We start from the raw sequence: 27,158 nt of genomic DNA on the forward strand, positions 1-27,158 counted from the left end.
CACCCCTCACTAAAGTTGTATGCTGTAATTATATTAATAGTAAATGCTTATACACTAATAAAATAAGTGCTTTTTGTATCATTATTGGACGTTTCTTACGTTTCGTACATTATTATTATAATTTCTATAAGAACATTAGCAATTACTCCTACTCAATTGTTTTTATTTTTTTAGTATTGAATTTTTGGATGTTTCAAAATTGTCTTCATTAGTTGTTGAATTCAACCTTTCAGTATATTAACTTGAATAGAACGTTTCTTCTAGTTGGATGACTGCACTCTGCAGGTTTACAAATACAACAATAACGAAGTGGATTGTGGAAACTACTTGGATTTGGAATCGACAATAGACGAACAGTCCGAAGAATTTGATGGATTCTCACACAAGTAAGTTGATTTATGGCTAGAGAAAAACAATTTGTTCAAACGTATCTCAGGACGGCTGGTATTAACACAAACTTTTATTAATACATAAAGCAGCGAACAACGTTACGACATAGTTGAGTGATCTTCAGGTTAAAACGTTGTTCTCTGCTTTAGGTATTAATATAAGTGTTAATACCCACTCGTCCTGAGATACATTTTTACTGCAAGTGGGTTTGTGGTCATCACGAATCTATTCCAACTTTATGTCCTTTATGGTGCTTTTATTAAATTTAACTTATCTATAAGAAGCCAGTAATATTTCTTGAAACAAGACATATAACAAATTGCTTAACGAGCTATGTAACATTCCCTAAAACAAGCTGTGTGACAATTACTTAACAAGCCATGCAACAAGCACTTAAGTCGTGTAAAAGGCACGTCAAAAGCCTTGCATTAAACCATAAAAAACCCTATAGTAAGCTATTAAATGTCATGTAACAAGCCATGTTATAATCAATGTAACAAGCCACGTCATAGTTCCTCTAACAGGCCCTGTAAAAAACTATGCAACAAGCATTTAACAAGACCAGTAATAAGCTATATAAAAAGCATTGTATTAAACATGTAACAAGCCATGTAGAAAGCTCTTAACAAATCATGTAACAATCTCTGTAACAAGCTTGTAACAGTTCCTGAAGTAAGTCATGTAACAATCTGTGTAGTGAGGCCTTCAACAAGCCTTGTAGTAATGTACGTAACATACCCTGTAACAACACATTTTTAGTATATTGCGGTTTTTCTCTTTCAAGTTAATCATATACGTTGAGTTTTGATTCACATGGTAATATAATTTATTTTCTTTCCACTGTTTCTTTCTTCAATTTATTATTATTATATATAATATTAAACTGTAATAAGAGTTAGATTGCAAAACCTTCATTATTATTGAATGGTTGTTACAGATTTATATTTCTGAACGCATATGAGTAAAAAGCAATATTTGTTATTATAGAACACATGATACGATAAATCATAGGTGAACGTGATATCGGGCCAGTAACCAAAGGTTTGTACTTTTAACTATACTATTCTTCATAGATAATTGACTCATGACTACAGTGTTAGTCTACTAACTACTTATCAAAAATTTAGGCAATAGACAAAGTTTAATTTAGTTCATAAAAACATACCACTTTGTGATCTTCAGTTAATTCACAGACAGATGAAGTAAGTACAGTATAGTCTCGGTATAGTTTTACATTAAACCTGAATGATTGTACGTAAGACAGGCAAGTGTATAAGGAATTAAACTGGCTTGTTGAGACATTCATTTTTACGTGGTTGTAGTTATATGTTGGTCTACGTTAGTTAACACATTCGTTATATAAGAATCTATTCCAAACCTTGATGTTCCTTTCGAGCGCTCGGTGACAGGTGTCAGAGGAGTAGCTAATAAACACTGATGTTCGTGTAGAAAGTGTTGATTTTAACACCTTCATTGTTAAAGGCGACGTGCCGGAGGGGGAGTTAAGGAAATATACGTTTGGAAAATCTTTTATTTCGGAAATGTAGTACCGTTTTATCAGTGATGTCGAAAAACCCACTTGTTGAGAAATTTATATGTAAAAACGGCCCGTTTGGGTTGAGAAAATATTTTACATGACGATGACCGAAGAAGGTCGAAACGTTGTTCACTCTTCTATGTAAAATATTTTCTCAACCCAAACGAGCCGTTTTTACATATAAAAAGTACCGTTTTATGCCCCTGATACGATTTTTTCCTGAAGTATTTGATTTATGCCTGTGCTTGAAAAAGTTCTGTTAACCGATGGAAGTTTGTGAGGTGGCGATTTGATAGGACTTTTATCACTGGTGATAATTATTGTGGGAAAATACAGACGTCTCTCTGAGCCTAGGCCCGGCATGGCCAGGTGGATTAAGGCGTTCGACTAGTAATCTGAGGGTCGCGGGTTCGCATCCCTGTCGCACCAAACATGCTCACTCTTTCAGCCGTAGAAGCGTTATAATGTGATGGTCAATCCCACTATTCGTTGGTAAAAGAGTAGCCCAAGAGTTGGCGGTGGGTCGTGATGACTAGCTGCTTTCCCTCTAGTCTTACACTGCTAAATTAGGGACGGCTAGCGCAGATAGCCCTCGAGTAGCTTTGCGCGAAATTCAAAAACAAACAAACAAACAAACTCTCTAAGCCAACAAAAGTAGCAAGTACTCCTCTCGGAGCTGTTCACCACCCAAATCATCCTGGTAATAACAATAGTTTCTGTGACAGACCATGTACTCCTACTGGGTGTATGGTTTAAGCACTTTAAGTACTGTTAGTGTTATAAGGAAATGAGCCAGTGCTATATGGTAGGGCTCCAATGTGGGACCAGTCATGAATGAACCTTCGTAATACACTGTATGATAAAGTTACAGTGCGGGACCTGTCATGTGTGAATCTTCACAATACACTGTATGGTAAGGCTCCAATGTGAAACCAGTCATATGCAATCCTTCACACTACATTGCTTGGTACTTAGATGAAACTTCTTTTAACATTAAGTACACCCTCTGTTTTAATCTATACGATGGTAAACTGTAAATAAAGCTGACTTCTTTATTCTGAAACACTTCCATACTTGACTCGGAACTAAGGTAATTACTTATACCATCCACTTACCTGGGTATGACAGCCTTACATGAATCACTCTCATCGTAATTCTTGAGCAGTATAGACTTCGTGTTTGCAGATGTAAGTGAAGACTTTTTTATGCTACATGACGACCGAAAATAAAGTTCTTGTCATCATCCAATAACAATAAATTTAGTGCATTCAGGTATATTAGTTTTATAATGTTCTGACCAGACTGATCACTCCATCAACTTAATTGTACTTAGTACACGAAAGTGCTAGTTCCAATGAGACCTGGACACAACAGGCATGATCTGACATCGAGTCAGCCATCAAACGATATAAATGATTATCCTCACTGCTACATTGTCTGCAGCGTATCTTTATAATTAATTTCTGTAGGAGTGATACAGCCTGGTCAGTACGAAGGCTCTCCCTCTGGCTATGGTATCATTGATAAGTTATTCCACTCAGATTGTGCTAAGTCCTTGGTTTATTAATCTACTGTACTAATTATACCTTTATTGAGAATCTTTCATTCATACTAATTAACAAGTGATTAATAGATAAAAGCCAATAGAAAGAATGTTAAAAGTTTGTATTCAGGTTATGTTAAAATCTATTATTTATTTAAATGCGGAGTTTCGTTTAACTGATATTTTACATTCATCGTCTTAATTCAACTTAATGTTATTATTACGTAATTAAAACGTTGCTTTATTTAAAACTAGAAATACTAAAAATGTTTCAATTTTATAACACAACAAAACACCACACCAAGATGTCAGTACTTCCTAAAAGTTTCTTTGGGGAAAAAACATCGCAAATGCTGTAACTATTAACTACTCTGTGGAAATTGAAACGAAAATAAGCTACATATATGGACTTATTTAAAGATACTTACGTTAGAAGTTGTTTATCAGTGCCAGAATGCCGTACGGTTGTTGTTTTAATAACATAACGATAGCTAGGGCTGTGTTTAATTACAGTGTACAAAATGTTTTACTTTTTACTAATCTGACTACAACAAATGAATGAAACAATCTATTTAGTTGCTCTTTTAACACACAGAAACACATTGACGTTTTTAATTCGCTGAAAGACAGAAATGTTAATCCTGCACATATTTCATACACTACAGAACTACAAAACTGTTCTTATGACTTTATTTGTCTTGATTTTCTCATGAGTCCTTGTTCAGGTTGTGGAATAATTAGTGAAGAACCTAGTAGACATGGGTTAAAAATTGATGTATGTTATACGACAGTATTTATATTGTGGGTTAAAAGTTGATATATGTTAACACGACGGTATCTATATTGTGGGTTAAAAGCTCATATATGTTAACACGACAGTATTTATATCGTAGGTGAGAAGTTGATATATGTTAAGATGACAGTATTTATATCATGGGTTAAAAGTTCATACATGTTTACATGACAGTATTTATATTGTGGGTTAAAAGCTCATGTATGTTAACACGACAGTATTTATATCGTAGGTGAGAAGTTGATATATGTTAAGACGACATTATTTATATCATAGGTTAAAAGTTGATATATGTTAATACAACAGTATTTATGTTGTGGGATAGAAGTTGAAATATGTTAGCACAACAGTGTTGATGTTATGGGGTAGAAGTTAATACATGTTAGTTAACACGACAATATTTATATCATGGGTTAGAAAGTAATACAGGTTATCATGACAGTATTTATATCGTGGGTTAAAATGTTATATATGTTAACACGACAGCATTTATATTATGGGTTAGAAGGTGATGCAGGCTATCATAACAGTATTTATATCGTGGGTTAAAAGTTGATATATGTTAAGACGACAGTATTTATATCGTGGGTTAAAAGTTGATATTGGTTATCACGACAGTATTTATATCGTGGATTAAAAGTTGATATTGGTTATCACGACAGTATTTATATCGTGGGTTAAAAGTTGATATATGTTAGCACAACAGTATTTATGTCATAGGTTAGTAATTGATATATGTTAGTTAAAACTACAGTATATCGTGGGTTAAAAGTTGATATGTTAATACGACAACATTTATATCACGGGTTAGAAGCTGATATATGTTAACACGACGGTATCTATATTGTGGGTTAAAAGTTGATACATGTTAATACAACAGTATTTATATCGTGGATTATAATTTCATATACGTAACACGACACTATTTATATCATGGGTTAGAAGCTGATATATACTAAGACGACAGTGTTTGTATCATGAGTTAAAAGTTGATACATGTTAACACGACAGTATCTATGTTGTGGGTTAAAAGTTGATACATGTTAACACGACAGTATCTATGTTGTGGGTTAAAAGTTGATACACGTTAACACAACAGTATTTATATCGTGGATTAGAATTTCATATATGTTAACACGACAGTATTTATATCATGGGTTAGAAGCTGATGTATATTAAGACGACAGTATATATATCATGGGTTAAAATCTGATAAATGTTAACACGACAGTATTTATATCACGGGTTAAATGTTAATATATGTTATACTACAGTATCTATATTGTGGGTTAAAAATTGATATATATTAACAGTATTTATATCCTGGGTTAAAAGTTGATATATATTAACAGTATTTATGTCATGGGTTAGAAGCTGATATATACTAAGACGACAGTATCTATATTGTGGGTTAAAAGTTGATATATCTTAACACGACAGTATCTATATTGTGGGTTAAAAGCTGATACATATTAACGCAACAGTATGTATATCATGGGTTAAAATCTGATACATGTTAACACGACAGTATTTATTTGAAATTTTATATATGTAGTTAACACAACAGTATTTATATCGTCGGATAAAATATGATATATGTTAACACGACAGTATTTACATCGTAGGTTAAAAATTGATATATGTTAAGACGATAGTATTTATATCATGGATTAGAAGCTGATATATTTATATCACCCAGCAACTGCGATGAGCAGCTAAACCGCTTGAAACTGTGTAGTGTTTATCGACACGAATACTGCCTGCTGTGAATTTACTTTCCTTTATTTTATGGCTTATGGATTATTACTTACAATGAGATTATTGAAAACTTATCCATTGTAAAATAATAATGTCTCTATATTAGTGACATTGTTCTATATGGTAGAGGATGTAGCTGCTAATACTTGCTGTTTCATTTATTCCACTTTTGCATGACAAATTACGAGAAACCTATAAACGTACTGTGAGCTTGTTACTAACTGTTCTCCCTCTACGACCATCCTTTAATTATATCCAAATAATAATCGAATATATTTTTTGCTTAACACACAGTGAGAAAAGATTATTTAGAAGGTGGATACGTACTCAAAAAAAACAAAAAACTAAGATGTATACGCTTGCTAATATTTTGTTTGGGTAAATAAACGTCTTTATTATTTAGAAGGTGGATACGTACTCAAAAAAACAAAAAAAAAACTAAGATGTATACGCTTGCTAATATTTTGTTTGGGTAAATAAACGTCTTTATTATTTAGAAGGTAGATACGTACTCAAAAAAACAAAAAAAAACTAAGATGTATACGCTTGCTAATATTTTGTTTGGGTAAATAAACGTCTTTATTATTTAGAAGGTGGATACGTACTCAAAAGAACAAAAAAACTAAGATCTATACGCTTGCTAATATTTTGTTTGGGTAAATAAACGTCTTTATTATTTAGAAGGTGGATACGTACTCAAAAAAACAAAAAAAAACTAAGATGTATACGCTTGCTAATATTTTGTTTGGGTAAATAAACGTCTTTATTTCCAAATCCAATCATAGAGAACGAATAAATTGATGGAACTTTGTTAAACCGGTCTAATTCATTTATCAGTTAACTTCAACAATCACTTATAAATAACTTTACTGTGTGTTTCTTTGAAAAAAGCCACACGAACTGGTTCTTTGTTTGTTACCAGGAAGACTTAACATTATACATCTCTCTTGTCAGTACCGTAAATTGCTGTTTTTTATTTATGTGTAACAAGTTTTAAAAACTTTGTCACACTCTCATTAACTTCAGTTTTATCTATCTACCTGCACCTGGATTTCACGTTATGTACTCTCTACGCACTGTTTATTTAGCGATCTCATCATTTATTATTTTGCTTCTTGATTCAGCCTGAACAAAGCGTGTCTGTGGTTGTTTATTACATTTTATTACTTTGATGTAGACAATGTACACCAAATTAAACTACTTAAAAAAAACCGACAAAACTTGCTTACTCTGAGTAGAGAAAACAAAGAAAACGGTCACTCTGTGAACTGTTTTTCTCCCAAAAGTCTTGTCTCCTAGTGGCACAGCGATGTCTGTAAACTGTTTTATCCCAAAAGTCTTGCCTCCTAGTGGCACAGCGATGTCTGTGAATTGTTTTATCCCAAAAGTCTTGCCTCCAAGTGGCACAGCGATGTCTATGAACTGTTTTTCTCCCTTAATGTCTTGCCTCCTAGTGGCACAGCGATGTCTGTGAACTCACTCCGCTAGAAACCAGGTGTAGCTTTGTGCTTAATTCCAACAATCAATTAGTCAACCAAAAATACTTTAATAATGTACTTGTGATGTGGAAACCTATAAGTTCGTTTGTTTATTTGAAAGCAAAGCCACGTTTAGATATCTGCTGTATCCACGGCGGGTAATCAAACCTCTAATTTTAGCGTTATAAATCCTTTTGCTTACAGTTGTAGAAATGAAATAAAAGCCCTATAACCCAAGCACTTTCTAAAAGTGAACCTTTCTTCTTCAGGGGAAAACTAGGAGTTTGATGTACTGGTCAACATTATTCATATCTGTTTTTCCGTCATTTCAAAAGTGAATGTTGAACTTTGCTTGCTAGTGCAACTTTTCAAATGTAAACATGAGACCAACGAACGCTGGGACAGACGCCACCAGTTAGTAAACGTATACGTTTAGCCTAACATGGAGTTACTGCTGCGGGTAGGACTCTCCAAAACTGATAAAACCAGAGGGGCATCTTGAAAGGGTACGTAGTAATAAAAAGGGAAATCACATTAATGTGAACCTCCACTTTAACAAGAGCTTGATTTTTATTGATTGCTTTAATCTAATTTAAATCTTCCAAAAGGGGGAAGATTTTCCCGAAGCCAGTTTACCCATAAATATGGGCCGAAACAAAAGATAGAACAAGCTCTTTATAACGGTCGCCGGTGTTAAATACGGTCGCAAATATAATTAGTTAAATGCTGGCTTAGTTTATGTTATGATATACTTTCGTGGACTGGTACAATTTACATAAAGTTATAATTGTGACACAAATAAAAGATTTTCACGAGCGTCTAAAATTCAACTTTCTGCTTATTTTGTGTGTTCTGATATACATAATTTGAAACAGTCTTTTCACTATTTTAAGAGCAACGACCATTTTATATTCAAAATTTACCTGTGGAATCGAGATAGAAAATGTTTATGGGCTACTGAGAATACAATAAATTGGAATATATAATGTTTATGGTCCACTGGGGATATAATAAATTGGAATATATAATATTTATGGTCTACTGGGGATATAATAAATTGGAATAGTTTATGTTTACGAGCTACTGAGAACATGACAAATAGGAAAAAATAATGTTTATGGGGCTACTGAGGACATGACAAATTGGAATAGATAATGTTTATGTGTTACTGAAGACATGACAAATTGGAATAGATATTGTTTATGTGTTACTGAGGACATGACAAATTGGAACAGGTATTGTTTATGTGTTACTGAGGACATGACAAATTGGAATAGATAATGTTTATGTGTTACTGAGGACATGACAAATTGGAATAGATAATGTTTATGTGTTACTGAGGACATGACAAATTGGAATAGATATTGTTTATGTGTTACTGAGGACATGACAAATTGGAATAGATATTGTTTATGTGTTACTGAGGACATGACAAATTGGAACAGGTATTGTTTATGTGTTACTGAGGACATGACAAATTGGAACAGGTATTGTTTATGTGTTACTGAGGACATGACAAATTGGAATAGATAATGTTTATGTGTTACTGAGGACATGACAAATTGGAATAGATAATGTTTATGTGTTACTAAGGACATGACAAATTGGAATAGATAATGTTTATGTGTTACTAAGGACATGACAAATTGGAATAGATATTGCTTATGTGTACTGAGGATATAACAAATTGGAATATATAATGTTTATGTGTTACTGAGGATATGACAAATTGAAGGAATCTTCAATAAAGGTGACTGTAAATAGTCATTTAAAAACAAGGTTGCACAGTGAAAGTTTGGAGACGAATCGATTGGACAATAAAAAACAACTTAAAATCCTGAATATTTACATAATAAATTTACTCTTGAAAACCTTGTGTTGACTTGGCGTATACACGTCTCATGTATTTCGTGGCCCGGCGTAACTGTGTTTGGAGTGCTCGATTCGCAATCTGAAGGTCGCAAGTTCGAATCTCCGTTCCATCAAACATGTTCGCCCTTTCATCAGTGGGGATGTTATAATGTGACACTATTAATTGAAAAAAGAGTAGTATAAGAGGCGGTGGATGGTGATGACTAAGCTACCTTCCTTCTAATCTTTCTTTCACTGCTAAATTAGGATTGGCTGCTACAGATAGCTCTCGTGTAACTTAGCGCAAAATTTAAACCAAACTTCAATTGTACAATTTGGAAAAACGTTGCTTGCCTACTAACGGCATATTTGGAACACTTTAAATCACAAAAATATTGAATGTGGCATGGAACCCATAGATTACGTGTTCTTCTCCGAATCCCCCCAGTGGCAGAGCAGAATGTTCTGCGGACTTGAAATGCTAAAACTCGGGTTTCGATACCCGTTGTGGGAACAGCACAGATAATTATTTGTGTAGCTTTGTACATTTACCTCAAATAAAGTTTCTACGAATGGATAACCGGACTTCAACCCTGATCTTAGCTGGAACTTTATCGTTAAACGTCCAAATACTAGAAGACTGGAGGTTCAGTTTACAAGATGAAGATAGGCCTAATGGTGAACATTAGAAAAGGAGGGGGGAGAACTGGAGGACAAGCCCACAGATATGTTTGATATTTAGACATTTTTCCTTGTGTCTGTACTAACACGTGTGGGTGGTGATTATCAGGTTGTCATCGAGAAGAAAAATGAAGAAATTGAGTAGGTGTATTTGATAATTATGATATACACGAGGCCCGGCATGGCCAGGTGGGTTAAGGCGTTTGACTCTTAATATGAGGGTCGCGGATTCGAATCCCCATCGCACCAAACATGATCGCTTTTTCAGCCGTGAGAACGTTCTAATATTACGATCAATCCCACTATTCGTTGGTAAAAGAGTTGCCCAAGAGTTGGCGGTGGGTGGTGATGACTAGCTGCCTTCCCTCTAGTCTTACACTGCTAAATTAGGGACGGCTAGCGCAGATAGCTTTCATGTAGCTTTGCGCGATATAAAAAAAAATGATATACACGAGGACCTTAACATCACAATAACGAATGTGAATCCACTTTATTTTATAAAAAATAAAGTGGATTAGTCACCCACTATAGCAGTCTTATATTTTCTTCTTCTCTGCAACTTGGGAACTGTGTTGGGTCTTGCAAGGCCATGTTTATGTATCTTGAAGAAACAAAAAACCCTACACAAGTGAATTAGTTCGGTTAAATCTATATTAACAATAGAACGTTTTGAAGGCTGGTACAACACCACACTGTGATATTTGGAATCTCTTTCTAGACGGGATTTGAACTTATGAATGTACTTGTCAGACAGATGTTTTAACAAACTAAAATACCGCAATTTTTTAACACATTTTTGCGGTGATCCTACAAAATACTAATGTAGTGAACAGTTGCATTATAATGTTTGAAGAGCTTTTCCCATCAAAGAAAAATGTGTGTGTGTGTTTTCTTATAGTAAATCCACTTTGGGCTATCTGCTGAATCCATCTAAGGGAATCGAAACCATGATTTTAGCGTTGTAAGTTCGTAGGCTATCCACTGTACCAGCGGGGAACTCAGAGAGAAAATATAGCACTGTAAGACGTAGTCACTAATAACGTTTAGGTATATATTTGATATTTTCACTCATTTAAAGGAATAAAAAGAATCCAGCCCCTACCCCATTACTCCACTTATATTGTTGTTGTTGCTTTTGGTTTGTAGTTGAGCACAAAGTACAAAGTGGGTCATATGTGCTGCGAGCACCGCTGGTATCGAAACCCGAATTTTTAGCTTTGTAAGCAATTAGACTTGTCGCTGGACCTTTGGTGAAGGTTATACTGGGGGAACAACGCAAACATAGTAAAGCACTTTGTGTAGTTTTCACTTTATCATCTGTAGAGAATTTTGTTTGTTTTAAATTTTGCGCAAAGCTACTCGAGGCCTATCTGCGCTAGCCGTCCCTAATTTAGCAGTATAAGACTAGAGGGAAGGCAGCTAGTCATCACCACCCACCGCCAAAACTTGGGCTACTCTTTTACCAACGAATAGTGGGATTGACCGTCACATTATAACGTCTCCACAGCTGAAAGGACGAGCATATTTGGTGCGACCGGGATACGAACCTGCGACCCTCCGATTACGAACGCCTTAACACGCTTGGCCATGCCGGACCACCTGTAGAGAAAAGTGTGAAGCTTGACTCAAAGCACATTGCACACTTCCAGTCATTTTTTGTCCATAGTTTGTCTACTGAATGCATATTTTTAATTACATCTGAAATCGAAGAGTTTACGGAATAAATGTAGCATAACAATGATACGGCTATAACTTCACATTTACAGAAGTCAAGCAATTATGTATCACATCACGTGTTCAGAAATAAATGGAGTGATTTACAAATATTTGTATTGGGAGATCCTCATATAATGGTCAGTCAGTTCAAATATATCGCATTTCACGCTTAAATTCTTGCCAAGAAATGTGTAGGTTAATGTAATCTAAAGAATTTGGTAGCATATAATAAGTGTTTATGTCAGGATAAAAAGAAATTTTCAAGCAAGAAATAGATTGATTATGTTCCCGATTATTTGTTTGAGAGAAATCTAAATGCCACTCAAAATTCATTCCTGTTATCAAAGAAGAAATGGAGATATACATATATATATATATATATATCGTACAACATTGACTATTTTATATATTTGCCAGTGGAGTGCAAAATCAGATTGTATACAATAACAGTTGTAAGTTTATTATAGATGTGTATAATAATAGTTGTAACTTTATTATATATGTATATAATATGTAAATAATAGTTGTAAGTTTATTATATATACGATGTGTATAATAATAGTTGTAAGTTTACAATATATACGATGTGTGCAGTAATTGTAAGCCTATTATACATACGATGTGTACTATAACAGTTGTAAGTTTATTATACATACGATGTGTACAATAATAGTTGTAAGTTTGTTATATATACGATATGTACAATAACAGTTGTAAGTTTAGTATGTATATATGTGTACTGATGAAAATTTTCAGAACATTTATGAGTTTGACCACAGGGAAAAATGTATTTTGAGTTTTACACTCAAATAACTTTATTACATATTGATGAAAGCTGTATATCGTTTCGTTTTTGACCAAACGATTATTCAAATACACCTCTGATACTTATCAAATGATATAACCAATATCTACATATTGATTTGATTGAATAAACATGTGGCTTTTTTGTTTCTCTGGAATTATGCACACAGATAGACAATTGTTATCTGTGCTCTGCCCACCACTGGTGTCAAAACCCATTTTCTAGCGGCTGTGAGTCCGCAGACATACCTCCGTGCCACTGGGAGGGGGGGCAAACATATGGCAGTCAGTGGTGGAAAATTATTAGATCTGGGTTAAGAATATACTTTGATGTTTTCGTAATTTTCAAATATAATTTTTAATGAACAAGGATGTAATATTTTGTTAGGTGGATGGGGAGCACCTCGGTTCCAGTTGTGTAAAGTTGTTTTTTATTTGCTAGAGGGGGAGAATACGTTAATGAATACTTAAAGATCCCCCTGCTACCTTCCTACTGATTTAATTTCAAAAAGTGGTGTTAAGGAAAATGCAAGTTTCGTATCAGAGACGTTGTTGTTCTGAATTTTGGATCCCTGGTGATGAATTGAGTCTTTGTTTTAAGGTTTAATCTGTGCTCCGTTTAAACTAGCCAATCATTTAAGTAAAAATACATTTTTCAAATAGATCGTTTCACAGATGCATAACAATATTCTGTTTTGTTTTTCTAAAAATTGTTTGTTTCAGTATAAAGCCACATTGGGCTATCGGCTATGTTCACCACAGAAAATAAAATCCGATAGTTTAGTATTGTATATCGATAAACTTACAGATTGTCTCAAGAGGGGATTTTTTTAAATGCCAACGACTTTAGTTAAGTAGGACTGACTCTGATACTTCTACATGGTATTGGACAACTATAGAAGAGTGTATTCGTTGTTGTTGTCTCGTTTTTGTGGTTGTTATTATTTTTAGTCCCAAGACCACTGGGTCACCTTAGATGCTGATACATCATCTCGAGTAGATTTACCTAGCAACGTCCCTCTTCTCTCCAGATAGCCGACCCTACTGTAGCAATGAAGGACTGACTAGAGTAAAGGGAAGGCAGCTAGTCAACATCACTCACCGGCAGATTACCAGTCAAGTGCCATAACCACCAAGTCATGTCTGGTCCCTGTTTGTTGTTACACTTTAATTTTATCGACAAGTTTAACATAAACAAATTGGAATTTTCAACCTGAACACCACCATATTTACACGCGCTCTAAGCGGTCAGGTCTGCAGGGTTCAGGTAGAGCATTTCTAATTTCGAACTGCTGACCAAAAGGAAGGCAGCCAGGCTTTCCCCCCATTATTATTTCACTCTCATAGAGGGGGTATAAACAAATATACATCAATTTTACAAGTCGTTTGATGATAACAACTGTACTTATCTGGATAGTAAAGAAATATTAATTCATTACTTGCGATACACAGATTAGTGGTAGTAACAAAACACAAAAAGGTAAAATTATTACCATACAGAAGATGAACTACAATAAACTGAAAATTATTAGAAAGCAAACAAAATTATAATTCAAAATCGCTGCATGATATATAATCCTGTACACCCTCGCTTAACAAATGCCCAGAGTCACATAACCGAAACCGTAATAGATCGAAATACATTTTAGCTTCAAGTTGAGCTTTAAATATATTCGCAAAATGAACACCAACACCAAATGATAGAACCTTATTACAGGCAGAACAAATCATAAACTTAGCTATACCCGTACACAAACGTAAAAACCTGAGGTGAGGAGAACTCAGCTGAGGTAAAAATTCATCCAAAGCCACCTTCCCTTTTTCATGATCCATTAACTCACATTTTAGCAACTAAAAACTAAATTCCACGTGTCCTGTACTCTGGAATATTGGAAAAATAAATGAGTAATAGTTTCTCTAGCAATGCCAAAGAAGGAACATAAGCCAGTCGGATGATGAAACATATGAACCAGGCAGAAGCATCTACCGTTACGAGCGCTTTTTCCAGCTCTTTTATAACGCACTCAAAAAACTGAAAGTAGAGAAGATTTTCTATCTGCAGTACGTCTCGAATCCAGGGCTCTTGGAACTGGAGCACCATACGCATGTGCTCACGCCCGACTTACAGAAAAGCAAGACAGATATTTGAGTACAGAGTAGCATATTGCTTACAGGTGTAGATGAAACTTCATATTTTATGTTGCAGCAGCAAAGTGGTGAATAAATGAGAAAAAAGAGGATAAAAACATTCATTGTAGCAACTTTAAATATATAGAAAGACTTAGAAATAAAACATTTTTTGTCCTTTCCACCTATTCCATCACAATGGTTATATTTTGATAAATACGCGCAACAAATTGCTAATAGTCGCCTTGGAGTTCAAAAACCTGTTGTGACAAATAAAAATAGGTTACCTTGGCATACTGCTAGAATGAGTACGTGTAAAGATTAGCCTTCCACGTGCCCACCATCTCCCCTTCTCTCTATGTATCAACGCCCTCTTTATTTAGTTGGTGCGGTTTCGTGATGCCTGAAGTTTACATTCGATGTTAAAACTCCAACATTTTCAGGAATTTGTACACTTAACACATAAACTCATGCGGTTGTGACATATTTTCGCATTACAAGTTAGTAAGGTTTGTAAGTTTTATTAGAAAAACGTTTTTTTCTTGTTTTTTCTGTAAACTTTTTTCTTAAAAACACTCTATAAAGTCGGAGATACTACTGTTTAAAGAGCAATCGCTGAACCTCGCTTTCTATTTATATACAAAAAATTCCATTTTGTCAGATTTATTAGTGGTACCAGCCATAATAGTTGTTAATATGTTTATTGGTATTAAGTATTTGTGGCAAAGCTACTGAGGCTATCTATCACTGTCTCTAATTTTGAAATAATGATCACAGGTAAGGCAGCCAGTCATAAGCGTCCTATCCACCATCTACACTAAGGATTGACTCTCACTTTTATAACGTCACCACAGTTTGCAATCTCGCATGGATTTGAACCCATCTGGCTAGCTACAAACTTCAGAGCTCTTGCATAGGGCCAACCTACGCCAAGGAATACTTGTTGGTGAGAAGTGGTTGTCATTTATTAAACTCGTCACAATTGTTGGAATGTAAGCTTTAAAGTCAAAAGGAATTTCCAGATTCTGTAAGTTAAGCTTTATAACAAGCTGTTTGGATCAGTACATAACTGAATTTAAGTTTGTTTCTTTGTGTTTAAACACAAAGTTACAAAATGGGTTAAGCCCACCACGGACTTACAACACTAAAAACCGGGTTTCGATACCGGTGGTAGGCAGAGCACCGACAGCTCATTGTGCTCCATTTCCAACAAACTTTAAATAAATCAAAGATTTGTTTTGAGATCAAATCTCTCAAGGAGAAACTTAATGGATTTTAATACCGTCTGAATTCAATGTAACAAGCATGACGTTTTTCCTTTTAAAAGAAGAAACCTTTAAAATAAATATTACAGTATTTATAATGAACATGTTTTGACGAGTATGTAGCCAAGATAAATGTTTTTAATATTTTGTTGTTGTTTACAATGAGCCTATTTCTCCTGAAAATAAGGTGAGAGAGATGTACGAAACGTTGGTACATTTACACGTAGCCTGAAGCGTTTTGAGTGAAACTGTTTATTACTTGAATGGGTAATGAAGAAAACGTTATTATAAATGTCCAACATTTCGATAAGGTTCTCCATCATCAGGTTTACTGTTTTGTCATATTGTTGCTACGCCCACCCTTGTGGCGTCCGTAACACATTGCTGTCCAATTAATCTTTGTGTTACAAACATCATAGTTATTAAATCACCATTGTGTTATCTGCACCACACTGCTGCCACGCCAACCTTTGTAATCCTGCTTATAAAATATATTAAGCCAGTAAACACAATTTGAATGAAAAAAAAATTTGTATTTAATAATTTAGGCACAAAATAGAACACCAGGTATTTGCAACTGGATGAGCTAAATGTCATGTTTGACCGTAAGTCATCTTTTCTTTACTGTTTAGTAATTACTTTATTTTCCATGAATTCCTTAATAATAATTATTGTTGTGATTGGTTTCTTGTAGTTTGTAAGTATTTTTTGTAATCTGTTGTTGTAAACACAAATTTTACATAAGTTATTTGTGCTGTACCATGAATTTCAGCATAAACAAGCTAACCGTCTACTCACAAGAGAGCACAATTTATCAAATGATAAATACAGTACTTACTATGTAACATCCGTGAAATTATTATGAACATTCATTGTTGTATAAACTTTAAAGTTTGTTATAGTTATTACACAGCAAAAACCTCTATATAAATAATACGATTAATCTGTTCGGAACGTTTTCTCGCAAATTTCTCAGTCAATCAATACAACATCTTTAGAATGGCGTTTGTCTGAGGAGTCCAGATTGCATATTGGCTTTACCATTCAAAGGTATGTAAGGTAACCTACCTTTTGCTTAGTCAAACTTTTAATGTTACGAATATGCTACACGATGGTTTCGATTTCAACTTTATTTTTTTATTTGCAAAGTATTTCACACAAAAAACTCTTAACCCGTGTCTAATTTCCTAAAAAAAAAAAAAGGATAACACTAAATGCAATTTCTAAGAGCTTTCTCGACTTCGGTTTAAAAGTTCATCCAAAACGATATATTTATCAATTTATGAAAATTCATTCAGGTGTTTCTACATATGCTGCTAAATTTGCCTTCATTAAAACTTTTCTGTCAGATTTATACATATATATAGGAATGTTTGGGCAAGGAAGGATTTTTTACGGTAGTTTGTGACTTTTTGGCGATAAATTTTAACAATAAAAGATCAGCATACAGTCCACTTGTTTTAAAATAACATGTTCAAAACAAATCAAACGTATGTACAAAATTTCGTTACACTATTGGTTATCACAGTCGTAAGGAGCTTTAAGTGATTTTCTCCTTTTCGTCAAAGTCCAACACTGCTTTAATTACTTTAGAACACTCTTAGGCAAGACATATTACTCTTCTTTATCTCTGTTATTACAATACAAGCTGTGAAACTCATGAAATAGCCAGTTACAAATAAACTCACACACTGTCTAACTTCTTTCACTTCCACTTATTTACTTGCGTTAACTTTGTTGCCCACATGTATAAAATATATATATTGTTCGACTGAGGCCTACAACTTTTTATAAACTACGAGAGGTTATAATGTAATAATACTCACTTAAAGCAAGGACAAAAGCAACAAATGATTCATAAATAATTATGCAGGTAAACTTGCAATGCTTTATTACTTCTCAAAATACTAAATTGAACACTCAGGATATATAGCTATCGAGATAATAAGTCTCGTGCATGTCTGAGTTTTACATGTACTCTGCTTTGTAATAATTTATCTTCAGTTCGTCTCATAGACTGCTATAAACATCTTTTAGCTACTTCTTTTTTTTAGCACGGGTTTTATTCTTTGTTTTTAGGAGTTTATTTGTTTCAACTCATGTAACGCGTCATACACTAAACGCTCATAACTGTTTAATGCTATTTACTCTCATAAATACAATTATCATTATTTATTGTTTACTTGACGTGTAATTTTATTCAATAAAATTACATCTATATGAGTTTGCGTGGCTGCGTTTGTTTTTTTTTTTTAACAGGATTTATCGATCTGTCACATAATACCTACAAGAAAGCGTGGCTTAAATGCCATACTTTAAAGTGATAGAATAAGGAAAATTCAAGCGAAGGGAGTTAGGATACAGTGGCGGTACAAACGTAAACTAATCCAAGCCCCTGTGTTAAGGCTTATCCTTATTACTGGGGCACTATTAAGTGGAACGTCTGGATACGTTTATTACTGAGTTCGTAAATGTTATGGTTGTAAATGAAAACTTACACTTCTGTTCATACTTGAGTGAAACCGATATCTCTATGAGTCTCTCATTCCTCTTTGGTTTATGCACTTAAATGGTTTGATCTGTAAAGTCATAAATCTTAACATCTACTGTAAAAACTGAGTCAAACAAACAAACTCTGTTCTTCGAGTTTTGTTTTTTTATTTTTATTATTGTCATGTCATTTTATAACACGAGGAAAGTTTAGCCACTTCTGTGTATGACTTAATAGTGTGATGAAGGCCACGAAGCCTAATATGGCGCTTGTTATTTGCTGCTATTTTACACTGCTAAAGTTGTGTGGACTCTACACAAGCGGTAGCATCGTCATTTTGAATATCATAATATTTTGTGAAAAATATGCATACCTGATACACATATTTGTGCGAGGTATTCTACATATTAATGAAGTTGTTTGTTTTGAAGTTGACGCAAAGTTACACGAGGGCTATCTGCTCTTGTCGTCCCTAATGTTGCAGTATAAGCCTAGAGGGAAGGCAGTTAGTCATCACCACCCACCGCCAACTCTTGGGCTACTCTTTTATCAATGAATAGTGAGATCGACCGTCACATTATAACGCTCCCACGGTTGAAAGGGCGAACATGTTTGGTGTGACAGGGATTCGAACCCGCGATACACAGATTACAAGTCCAATGCCTTAACCACCTGGCTATGTTGGGCCATGAAGTTGCTAATAATGAGGAAAATGTTATGTTGGGCCTTTCTGTTTGTACTTGTACAGAGTGATAGGCGAGGTTGGGCCTTTCTGTTTGTACTTGTACAGAGTGATAGGTGAGGTTAGGCCTTTCTGTTTGTACTTCTACAGAGTGATAGGTGAGATTAGGCCTTTCTGTTTTTACTTGTACAGAGTGGTAGGCGAGGTTGGGCCTTTCTGTTTGTACTTGTACAGAGTGATAGGTGAGGTTAAGCCTTTCTGTTTTTACTTGTACAGAGTGGTAGGTGAGGTTAGGCCTTTCTGTTTTTACTTGTAGAGTGGTAGGCGAGATTTGTAGATATTAATTATACAACGTGTTTGTTTTTTTTAATTTATTTATGAAACCCAAACCGAAATACTTAGCATTAACTACCAGAATATGACTTTCAGAAATCAGTGCCAAAACTTCAAGTATTTGAAGCATTAAAACATTCGTGACTTGTTTCAATACTTAACGTGCCTGTGCTTTAATACGGAGCTTTTCAAACTTTAGCCCCGTCAGTTGCCTCTTTACTGTCTTTATACTACCCTTTCCTTTCTATGTTATATGTTTTTGTTTCGTATGAGGCTACTGAACATCTGAAAAATTACGATTATCTTCGTGTTGTTGTTTTTTAATTGCGCTTTTAATTAGAGATCCAATTAGGGCCAAGTTTGCATTTTTAGGAGAGGGCGTAAGGACCAAAACTCTTTTACGGTGAGGGGTCAGCAAAACAAGAACATTAAGAACACCAGATAGGTGTATTACATCTAAGGCTGTTTGAGAGGTTAGGTAGAATTACACGAAACTGTAGATTTTTGTCAGTGAAACCTTTTGTCAGGTTTGAAAAGGTTACAGAGCGACGGAGCAAGGGTTTCCCTAGTGGCACAGCTGTATGTCCTGGACTTACAGCGCTAGAAATTGGGTTTCGATACCTTGCTAATCCTTTATGTAGGTTTGCATTTGTCAACAAACTATGACCGAAGGCTACGCCACGTAAATTACCTCAGTCGAAAATGTTTCATTTCAGTGGTATTCAAGAATTCATTAAGATATTTTGATTTGTACTTATAATAATAAAATTAGGAGTATTATTGAACATTTTCTACAATCCATTTATTCTGCTGCTAAAAATGGTGATGTCTTTCTACAGTTAGTCACAATAAGTTAAAAACTGTTTGCATTTGTAAATAGCTACAGCATATATATAAACATTAAAATATTATCACGTGATTTCCATTCTAGTATGATAACAATAATATCAGGCGAATGTTATTATATCACTTTATTAAAACCAGTTTTTGTTTAATTAAAGAAACATATTCGATAAAAAAGCCGTAACATTTCGTTTACACCAATACAAATTATTACACCTATTACGTTTGATAATGTATAGTCTGTTTATAAGCATGTTGTAGTAACGTTTTAGAAGGCAGACACCATTATTCAGTCATCATAGCTCTCTTATATTTTTCATTTCTTGTTCTAAGATTCATTATACAAAACGCTTCCAACTATCGAAACACAACTCGTATTTCATCTGGCCATCAATTTTTCATTTCTTGTTCTAAGATTCATTATACAAAACGCTTCCAGCTATCGAAACACAACTCGTATTTCAAATGACCATCATATTGCTTTGGTAAAATAGGTTGTCAGTTTCACCATTGTTATCGTAATATAGCGTTTCACCCTTGAAGTTTATTCACGTCATGTTTGATAACGATCATCTTAACCCTTGCGATAAGCATTAGTCCTTAGTGATAACTAACTAAATATATACTTTTAAAATAACATCATAGCAAACTGACAACTGGAACTATTAAAACAAAGACAAGAAATAAGTGATGTTGTGTCTTTGTAGAAACAAAATTATTGCTAATTAAACTGTGGTAATTTCTCAGACTCGACATATTTTTCATCATTAATATTATATGTCGTTATACAGCTGGCAATTTTTTTCACTCTATGATAAACATTCAAAGGCTTTCAATAAAGTGATGAAAACTGATTTGTATACATTTTGGGGTTTAAACCCACATTAAAACAGATTACTTACATCGAAGATTAAGCCCATTAAACATCCATATTTTTAAGAACCTGAAGGATATAATTTTAGTGCATTGTGGGTCATTTTTGTGCAAACGAAATATTTCTATATTAAATACTGTAAACAAAAATGAAGGTAGTAAAAGGTGCGGTTATAAAATAACTGCGTGAAAATTTTGGTAAGAAAAAGAGGCTTGACATTTATTTGTTTTGTTATTTCCGGCTGCCTTAGTGGCCTTCTTTGCATGTTATTTTTGGGCCATAATATAAATATATGTTGTAACCGATTTACTGTTGTACATTTCTTTTAGTGCCTACGCTTGTTTCTGTATGGTTTTATTTTTTGCCTGTGACGTATATTATTTACTGTGTATTGCCTGTTCTCGAAATTTGTAGAACGTTCTTGTGCATAAGAATCATCAATGTACTAGGTGTGTATGTAAAACTAGTGACTTACAGTATTGTGACCTCCTCCAAAATCGCTATCACCTTCTCTTAACAAAAACAGACAAAAGCAAAAACGAATCGATGCAGCTAAAATTTAGTTTCAAGTATCTTTATTTCCGTTCATTTAAACAAATTACATTTTTGTGTAATTCAGAGTAACAGAAGGTAAACTTGTATCAGGTTATGATGTTGCTCAAAGTAAGAGGATATTTTTTTCCATCTGTATTTTCATTCAATGAAAATTATTGAGATAAGGCTTGAATTGAATTCACAAAGTTAATTTTTCATTCATGCTTACATAAGCCTGAAAATTAACGTTTTCGTATGTTGACGTTGGAAAGTACAAACGTAGTTGATTATTGTTGTCGGGCCGGTATAACCAGGTGATTAGGACGCTTGACTCGTAGTATGAGGGTCGCGGGCTCGAATCGTCGTCACACCACACATGCTCGCTCTTTCAGTCGTGGGGGTGTTATATGTTACGATCAATCCCACTATTCATTGGTGAAAGTTGGTGGTGGACGATGAGAACTAGCTGCCTCCCCTCTAGTATTACACTGCTAAATTAGGGACGACTGGCGCAGATAGCCCTCGTGTAGCTTTGCGCGAAATTCAGTAAAACAAAAACTTGTCTTGAGTAACTTACAATGTGCCACCGTTTTTGGTTGACTTGTAGTTTGTATACGGCTTTAGCAGACTGAATCGTGGTAGTTTTATTGTCTCGTTTGTTCTATTGAATAAATCAGTCAGTCAGAAACATCTTTAATATTTACGTCTCATGTTTGTATTTATTTTAGGAATCATAGTTTCTCTCTATGAAATAAATAATGCTTCCATAGAAACATTATCAAATAATGCCCGGTATATGCGGTATTCATATTCATATTGTCTAGGGCCTTCTAACCAACTAGTCTGTATCCCAGGAGAGCCTTCATTTTGTTTTATTTTTCACTGTTAACACAAAGAGTGATGTTTGTTGTTTTGTTTTTTCATGTATTACACTTACAGTTTAATGCTACTAACCCCGCCGGTCACCCCTACCCCAACTGTGGCCTTGAAAGAGGGAGAGCGTTTTGCTTAGCTCATAGGGTGCACTTAATCAATGAATGAAGTTACATGATTTGCTAAAGTGTCCTCAAAGTAACTGTATACATTTAACAGCGTAGAGGTGAAGAAACTGAAAGTACGGTCCTGATTTTGCTTCTAATTTCTCTCTAGTGTATTACGTATGTTGTAGCCTATATTTTGATTCCGTGTTGTTGATAAACCGGAAAGTAGTATTTGTTAGTTTCGCGCCAAACTGGACAAGGATTACCTGCGCTAGCCGTCCCTAATTGTGTACTGATAAGCCGGAGGGAAGACAACAGTTAACAGTATCCACCTACAACTGTTGGGCTGATCTGATCGGATAATGCATTCACAGGACGAAAGTACGGAGCACGATTTTGCGGCAACAGGCGTCGAACCATGGTATTTCGGATGTACGGTCGTGCACACCCAGTTGAACTTGGGAGAAGCTTTAACGAAATGTAATGAACGTGTCTTTAATGCATGAAACGTTTTTCATTTTCGGAAACAGTTTGAACGAAGTTAAAGTGCAGTAGTAAGTTTTGTGAGTAAATAATAAGTACGTGATTTAGTTAATTCATTGCTGTGAATACCTAGTTTGTGTTTGATGGAAAATATAGATAGAAAATTAAGAAGTAAATGGGATTTCTGTTAGATGTAGTTTGTTTGTAAAGTTAGGCCTGCCACCGAAGATTGGGTATGCTAAAGTGAAACATGAACAAATAGAGAGTTTTTATTATCGTTTAGTGAAGTGGACTTTCAACTATCCTTGTTATATAATAATCTAAACTAACGAGGGCAAAATTGGAAACTATTTCAACAATTTGTAGTTCTTTTGATCCGCTACCAACCTGCTGCCCTATTCCCATGCTTTGCAACAGCTCGTGCGGTTCACCATGATCGTGTTAGAATTAAATAACATTAAAAGTTTCAACCCCTAGAAATTAAACCAACTTTTGTATTCTAGCTTAAATTCCAACCATACAAAGAAAAACAAAGTGTGACTATTCAATATAAGTACGTTAACTATTATAATTTATATCGGACGAGTCTCCGATTTATTAAGTTAGGTACGTTACGTGTTACGACTTCAAATTCAGAAGTTAACAGAATGTTGATATGTATCAAATTTATGATATTTGTCAACAAAATTGATACTGTAATGATTTCTCTATTATATATTGTCTGGCATGGCTAGGTGGTTAGGGGCGCTAGACTCTGAGGGTCGCGGGTTCGAATATCCATCACCAAACATGTTAGCCCATGCAGTCGCTGGGGCGTTGTAATGACAATAAATCCCACTATTCGTTAGTAAATGAGTAACCCAAAAGGTGGCGGTGGGTGATGATAATTAGCTGCCTTCCCTCTAGTCTTACACTGCTAAATTAGGAACGACTAGCGCAGAAAGCCCTGTTGTAGCTTTGCGCGAGATTCAAAAACAAACAAAACAAATCAGTTATATGTTTATGTTAATACTGATGTTTATTTCAGTTAAATATATATTTGGAAATGTCTGTAACTTATATTGTTAAAAGTGTATTGCGAAATTCCTGCCTATTCTCTAAATTTTTAGAAGTGAAAGAATCAACAATCTTTGTTTACGGAAGTCCTAGCTAGTGTATCACTCAGTACTGTTGCCAACTGAACTTTCGAAAACTTTACCCTAAAAGTATATAAATCAACGCCCTAAGAGACAGTTAAATGATATTGTTAGGTTGCTACAGTCAGTATACAATAAACCAGTGGTTCCCAAACTTTAAGACGTGGGATATTTCAAATTTTCGAGGGAAACACAACAACATTGACATCTGTCGGACACCGTTCGAACTACTAGCTCGAGGTAGTTCACAGTTTTAACCACATTCCTTTCGATGACGTTCTCGAATTTTTGAGATATGATTTTGTTTACTTGTACTTTCGGCTACGCCAGTAACTTCTCGAACTTCCTCGTTTCTTAGATTTTGTATATAAATATTATATCTAAAAGATTTGGCTCTAGAGTGCATGCTTTCAAGTAAACTAAAACGCCACTAAGAAACAGGTCATCCTAACCTAGCTAGTAAGTCCCGTGATTGTTTTACCAAAAAGTTAAAAGAATTGAAAGAACAAAAAGGAACATTTTTGAAACAAGCATCAATACCAAGCAATGCTAGCCTGCTATAAGGTGACATATAGAGTCGCGAAATGTAAAAAGCCTCACACCATCGCAAAAGACGTGATTTTACTGGCTGCAGTGGATATGGTGAACATTATGGTTGGTGAATCTACGGGAAGTCTGCTTTCGAAGGTGCCTTTATCCAACAATAGTATCAGTCGTAGAACCCAACACATGGCCGAAGACCCCAAAAATCAGCTAATTGAAAAAATGGTAGGGAAAGAATTCGGGTTACAGCTAGATGAGGCGATGGGTATTTACAAGGATGCTCATTTCATATGGTACATACGGTTCGTGGATGGTGACAATACGATGGGTATTTACAAGGATGCTCATTTCATATGGTGCATACGGTTCGTGGATGGTGACAATACGATGGGTATTTACAAGGATGCTCATTTCATATGGTGCATACGGTTCGTGGATGGTGACAATACGATGGGTATTTACAAGGATGCTCATTTCATATGGTACATACGGTTCGTGGATGGTGACAATACGATGGGTATTTACAAGGATGCTCATTTCATATGGTACATGCGGTTCATGGATGGTGACAAAATTGTGGAAGACCTTCTCTTTTGTAAAAGTATCAGTGCAGGTACAAAGGCTCAAGACTTGTGTGAGATTCTTGACATTTTTATGTGTGAAAACAACTTAGACTGGGCTAAATGCATTGGCGTCGGTACCAATGGTGGTCGCTCTATGTCCAGCTGTTATGGAAGATTGCAGGCATTCATACGAAGCAAAGATCTTGAAGCACTGTGAACCCACTGCATAATTCACATGGAAGCCCTTGCGTCACAGCACCTTAGTCCTCCACTGAACGTAGTCCTGCAAAATGTGTTGAAAGTGGTGAACTTTATAAAAACTCGCCCAATGAAGGCGAGGTGTTGTTGTTTTTTTTCTAAACTGTGTAGGGATATGGAATCTGAGCACACTTCTTTGTTGTACTACTGTAGCTCGCCATAGTTGTCCCGCGGGAATGTACTGTCCCGTGTGTTCGAATTATAATAGGAAGTCTTCTCTTATCTGGAAGAAGAACACGAATGTGCTAATAACTTCTTAAATACTGATTTTTTTCAAAATTAACATATCTGTGTGATCTCTTCGTAAAACTGAATGCATTGAATCTCTCTCTGCAGAGAAGTAACACGCACATTTTGAAGGTTTCAGTCTTCAGAAAAAAGTTATTACTATGGGGAAAACAATGAATGAAGATGGTAGCAAAGACCATTTCTCCCTGCTGCAGCAGCTTGTTACATCCAATGATGTTGATTTGATTCACTAACTAAAATATGTTTTTTAGGGGCAACTAACAGCTTCGTGACTGGTTTGAAAATTACTTTCCAGAAGATATGGAAAAGTTTGCATGGATACAAGACCCATTCAAGGCTAAGTTCCCATCTGAATTTACCTCTGCAGAAGAAGAAAATCTTATTGAACTGTCTTGTGACAATACTTTAAAAACAAAACTTGGCAGCATGGAACTAACTGAGTTTTGGACATCAGTAAAATATTAATATTCGCTTCCAAGTGCTAACGCTCAGCGAATCCTAATTCCATGTGCGAAGTCATGTCTCTGCGAAGCTGGGTTTTCTGCGGTTGCTGTGATAAAAAGCCAGTTCCGCGCGAAAACCAATGTGGAACAGGAAATGAGGTGGTGGTGTTCAGTCTGATTCTAAGATTTGAGAAGCTGCGCAGTGCCCAACAGGTGCACACATCCCATTAGTAATCATCGTTATTTAAAAATGAAATAAAAATATTGTTTTTCAGTTTACGTGTATTATTCTTTCAAACGGCTACAAAGATGTTAGGACATAAATACTTGAGTATTAAGTTGTTTGGACCTAACTACTTAATAAATGAACCGAGAAAGTATCGGATACGCTGCTCTAAACCTTGGAAACTATAACGGTGATTAACGCTTATTAACCGAAAAACTAGAAATATTTGACCATTAGCGGCCCGGCATGGCCAGGTGGTTAGGGCGGTCGACTCGTAATCTGAGGGTTGCGGGTTCGAATCCCCGTCGCACCGTGGGTAAAAGAGTAGCCCAAGAGTTGGCAGTGGGTGGTGATGATTAGTTGCCTTCCTTCTAGTATTACACTGCTAAATTAGGAACGGCTAGTGCAGATAGCCCTCGAGTAGCTTTGCGCGAAATTCAAAAACAAACAAACAATTTGACCATTAACGTTTACAGAATTCGAACATTACAAACTTCAGGACCTTTGAATTTTAGTATTTTTACGAGGACGCTAGATATTTTCGTCGACAAAACTCACGTATGATGAAGCTAGCTAG

At 35.1% G+C, this 27,158-nt stretch overlaps 1 protein-coding gene across 1 annotated transcript in view; it reads left to right on the plus strand.

The window, feature by feature from the left end:
- Nucleotides 1-264: 264 nt before the first annotated feature.
- Nucleotides 265-27,158, plus strand: part of LOC143225492 (FH1/FH2 domain-containing protein 3-like) — a 120,389-nt gene continuing 93,495 nt past the window's right edge. Inside the window, exon 1 of the mRNA XM_076455015.1 lies at nucleotides 265-386. The gene's annotated coding sequence lies outside the window, so the exon portion shown is untranslated. The remainder of the gene's footprint in view (nucleotides 387-27,158) is intronic.

Source organism: Tachypleus tridentatus, chromosome 1 (assembly GCF_004210375.1).
Source record: "Tachypleus tridentatus isolate NWPU-2018 chromosome 1, ASM421037v1, whole genome shotgun sequence".
NCBI lineage: Eukaryota > Metazoa > Arthropoda > Merostomata > Xiphosura > Limulidae > Tachypleus > Tachypleus tridentatus.